Source organism: Octopus bimaculoides, chromosome 21 (genome assembly GCF_001194135.2).
Source record: "Octopus bimaculoides isolate UCB-OBI-ISO-001 chromosome 21, ASM119413v2, whole genome shotgun sequence".
NCBI classification, from domain to species: Eukaryota; Metazoa; Mollusca; class Cephalopoda; order Octopoda; family Octopodidae; genus Octopus; species Octopus bimaculoides.
In genome coordinates, this window is record NC_069001.1 from 3,849,784 (window position 1) to 3,854,783 (window position 5,000).

At 39.0% G+C, this 5,000-nt stretch overlaps 1 protein-coding gene across 9 annotated transcripts in view; it reads right to left on the minus strand.

Moving 5' to 3' along the window:
* Positions 1-5,000, minus strand: part of LOC106882890 (G protein-activated inward rectifier potassium channel 3) — a 218,464-nt gene that overhangs the window by 24,035 nt on the left and 189,429 nt on the right. For 5 of the 9 annotated variants that reach the window (XM_052975319.1, XM_014933701.2, XM_052975320.1 and 2 more), the window contains one exon: positions 1,719-1,840. The exons of the other annotated variants lie outside the window; for them this stretch is intronic. The gene's annotated coding sequence lies outside the window, so the exon portion shown is untranslated. The remainder of the gene's footprint in view (positions 1-1,718; positions 1,841-5,000) is intronic. 9 annotated transcript variants of the gene reach the window in all.

Sequence of the window (5,000 nt, forward strand, 5' to 3'; positions counted from 1 at the left end):
TATATATATATATATATATATATATGTGATATATATATATATGTATGTATGTATATTCATATGTATATGCACACATACACACAGAGGATGATGTGTAAGTGAAAAGAGAGTAGCTATTCCATTATCAGGTGGGATTAAGCTATACTCTAACATTTAGGTTTGAGTGTAAAGAGACTGGGGCAATGTAGGTGGGGGGTGGGGGGTTAAGGGAAGAGGTGGAAGGATGGGTGAGAGATATAAAAGATATGAGAAACTAGTAGTAGTAGTAGTAGTAGTAGTAGTAATAATACTACTGTTACTAACATCCACCACCACCACCACTATTCTCAACCCCACTACTACTACGACTACTACTACTACTACTAGCAGCAGCAACAGCAGCAGCAGCAGCAGTAGTAGTAGTAGTAATAGTAGTAGTAGTAGTAGTAGTAGTAGAAGTAACAAACAAAATATATAAAAAGATATTCTATTTTGGTTTAATAAGACAAATAACTATAAGGATCGTGGGTGGGAAATATCAGTTTGGAAAGGCACACGATGATGATGATGATGATGGTGGTGGTGGTGGTGGTGGTGGTGGTAGTAGTAAAGAAGAGAGGGATGAGGTGAGACTTCCTTCTTCATCTTCTTCTTCTTATTGTTATCATTCTCCTCCTCTCTCCCCTCCCACCCCCCATCATCAACTCACCTGCTACCACCGGAACAATATTGGTAATTACAGAGAAAACTAGCTTCCAACCGATAATTAGGCTGTTAATTAGATGGTTAGATTGGTGGTACGACTTCTCCCAGACCTTGCAGCTAGAAGTATTACAAGGCTTTAGTTGCTTACATAAAACACACACACACACACACACACACACACACATGGCTCAGTGGTTAGAGCATTGGGATCACAGTCATGGGATAACGAGTTCCTGGACTGAGTTGTGTTTGTGTTCTTGAGCAAGACACTTTATTTCACGTTGCTCCAATTCACTCAGCCATAGAAATGAGTTGCGATATCACTGGTGCCAAGCCTGTATCGGCCCCTTTGCCTTTCCCTTGGATAACATCAGTGGCGTGAAGAGGGGAGGCTGGTATGCATGGGCGACTGCTGGTCTTCATCATCATCATCACCATTTGACATCCAGTTTTTTATAGCCTTGTAAGCAGGTTTGGTAGACAGAAACTGAAAGAAGCCCGTCATATATATATGGCTGGTTTCAATGCTAAAGGCTTAAATATTCTCTCAAAGACCACCACACTTCTGCCTTTTATAATCACCTGGGTCAGCCAGGCTGTTTGGTGTTGAATCAGCTCCGCTGGCCACAGCATTCACTCACTCCATTCTCCTCATGCCATGGAGGAGAATGGCCTTTTATAATGGAAAAGTAAGAAGTTGTCCATCATGTGCTTGACCAATATATAGAATTCTGTGACAGGTGTGGTCACCAAATAACTTGCAAGACAAGAAGCCTCACCTGAGGAGACGTGTGGTATTGGAACAGGTAGCTTTACATCAGGTATGATAGCAAGACAAACTGTTGTACAAAAAAAAAAAGGTGGTGGTGGTGGTGGTGGGGAGGTAAGGACACATTGAATAATGTATTCCCAGATACACTGTGTCTAAATAAAAGGTAGCTCAATCATGGTTAGACAGTCTTTTTGGCAATAAATCTACTTAAACTGAGCTGACCTGGGATCACACGACAACAACGGGTGATAACAACACTTACCTCACTCAAACGGCTTTCAATGAAAGACGGAAATATTTCCCAATAAGATTTTTCAAAGGCGGTTAGTGGTTGATTTGTAAATAAGGACGGCTGGTGGTTGATTTGAAAACACAAGGACTTACCTATAAGGAAAAGAAGAGAAAAGAAACTTTAAGTAATAACATTCTGCATAGTTAAGGTTTTATGTTTAATTATTATTATTATTACTAGCTGACCACATGCCGTCAATAATGACGGCTAATTGTAGTATTTTGTATATAAATAAGGTACATAAATAATCACACATACAAACATTCACATACTTCCCTTGTACATGCACATACATACACATATACACTCACACAGAGTTGAAATGCAGATTTTTGCTTTCTCACCCCTTCCTTCTTTATTTATCTACCACTCCCTCCTTTCTCTCATTGCTATTACTTTCTCTCACTCCCTCTCAGTCAGGGCTATTACTCTCACTACTTCTCCTTCACTGAATTACTATTTTCTCTCCTCTTCCGCACCCAGCGGGATTCTGGTGGACAAATGTATATATATATATATATATATATATATATATAATGGGCTTCTTTCAGTTTCTGTCCATCAAATCCACTCACAGGCTTTGGTCGGGGCCCGAGGCTATACTGACAGACACTTGTCCAAGGTACCATGCAGTGAGACTGAACCCAGAACCATGTGGTTGGAAAGCAAATTTCTTACCACACAGCCATGCTTGCGCCTGTTGATATCTAAATTGAAACCTTTCATTATAATTTCGTCTAATAAACTCTTTCTTAAATTATGTTGCAAATACCAGGTTAATATCTTTATGTTACTATATTTATGTTGAAATATGCTGTCTTTGTTCAAAATTAGTTTTGAAAATAATGAAGAATTTATTAAACAAACTTTGCCATTATTAATTTGGTATTTCGAGCATAAATATGAAATTTTGACGGAAAGTGTTAACTGAGGTAATTTTAAAACAGGAAGCTTGTATGACAGAGCAAGAGGTGGTCTCGAGTGGGTTGGTATCAAAAGGGTTAATAAATGGAAAAGTTAATTACTTGACTAAATCCTTTCAAATACTTGATTGTTTTTCAAAGTTAATTAAAAAGCACAGGGCAATACATTTCATTTGATATATAGTCATGAAAGGGCTAAAGAAGAGTGGGGTGGGGGGAATACAAGCCAGTGAAGGAGCTTCTATATGGTTACATGTTTTGCTAGATATAGCAGTTACATTTCCCCTCACATCATATTCTACTGTTTTACATAAGGGAAGGACACATCAGATAATGCAGTTGTGTGTTGTGGCCACAGTTGATCTTGTAGCAGATCCAAAGAAACTATGTTTGCAATTTCAGTGTTCTGTGTTGTAACACAGAACCCACTTTCAAGATGGGATATATACTACCTTTTGGTATTGATACTGTTTCCATCACTATTATTATTTTTTAATAACCCCATTGGCTACTGCTACTATTTCTAGCATCCGGGTATCTGCCATTTTCAAGGCCAAGGAAGGCCGAAATCACATGATCTAGCAGTCTCAGTGGTGATAGTGGATGATAATCTCTTGCTAGCAATATAAACACAAGTGTTCATATGTAACACAAGTTCATATAAGAGGTTCTCTCAGGATAAATAATGCAGTATTTTTTGTTCTAACACAACTTTTAAGTGAGAGTAAATATTACTTTTTGGTATTAATACTGCTTCTGTTGCTATTAATTAATTTTTAATAATCCCACTGGCAATTTGCAAAACCAGTGCCTGATTAGGCACTGAGATTCTATGTATGTTGCTAGTAGAAGAATCACTGTTATTTCCTGCTTTCAGGCATCTACAATTGACAAGGCCAAGGAAGGCTGAAATCATGTAATCTGGTTGTCCAGTTGGCAGTGATGGTTGATTATCTCCCACTAGCAATGTAAGCAAGAGAACTTATATGCCCCACAGAATACTGCATCATAGTAACTGATGCAGTATTCTGTGATCTAACACAATAATCCACTCTTATGTGAGGACAAATATTACCTTACGTCTGCAAGAATTTTTTTCCCCAATGCTGCTGCTCTCTGTTGGTTGCAACACCTGACAGAAGCCTGACCATTTTTTTTTTTTTTTTGGTGATGAGACATAATTTGAACAGAGAATGCACTGAACAGGAACAGATGCTATAAGGAACCCTGTCTGCCACTCTAATAATTCTGCCAACCCACCACACTGGTCAGGTCATTTTCCTTTTATCATTCCCTGAATGGAGGAACTGTTAAGTTGATCTTGGTGGGATTTGAACTTAGAATGCAGAAATAGGAACAAACACTGTGTGACATTCTATCCACCAGGCTAATGACTCTGCCAAGCTAACTCTTTCATGTAGTCCTATATACACTTGAAAAGGCAGGATGGTCACAGTTGGGCTGCTAAATAATGGTTGACTGAGGTAAAGTAGCAATAGCAACAACAACAACAAACACCACAACTGCCATTCCTCCTAACAATGACAACTACCACCATCACATCAACAACCACCACTACCACAACACCCACCATCATTACACTGTCTACTGCTGACACCACCACTACCACTACTACAATCACCACCACCATGTCAACAACCTCCACCACTGTCACCACCACGACCACCACCACAACAACAACAACCACTATTGATACCACAACACCCACCATCATTACACTGTCTACTGCTGACACCACCACTACCACTACTACAATCACCACCACCATGTCAACAACCTCCACCACTGTCACCACCACAACCACCACCACAACAACAACAGCCACTATTGATACCACAACCACCACATCATTAACACAGCAAGAAAATGTGAACTCTCAGCCTAGTTTTCGATAAACAATTTTATAGGAAAAAAATTCCATTACAACTATTCCATTCAACGAGGAGACTCTTAAAAAAACAGAGTGGAACATTATTGTGAATATGTTTAGTTATTCATGACGTTGCATGGATGAACATGAAAAGAAAGTAACAAAAAAATCATGTGTGTGTTTGTGTGTATTAATGTTACTTATCATTGGGGTGGTATTTTATTCCTCACACTCTTCCTCCCATACAGCAAAGACCCACTTGTTGTTGGACCTACTTCCAACAACACCCACCTTCAGACACAGACGAGACCACCCTTTATGCTTCCTTAACCTTCCGTGCCAAAGTAATCATTCATGTGTAACAGGGGCACCTTGTGCTGACTCCATGAACAGAGACCTCAAAAAAAAAAAAAAAAAAATTCTAATGGAGTTATACTA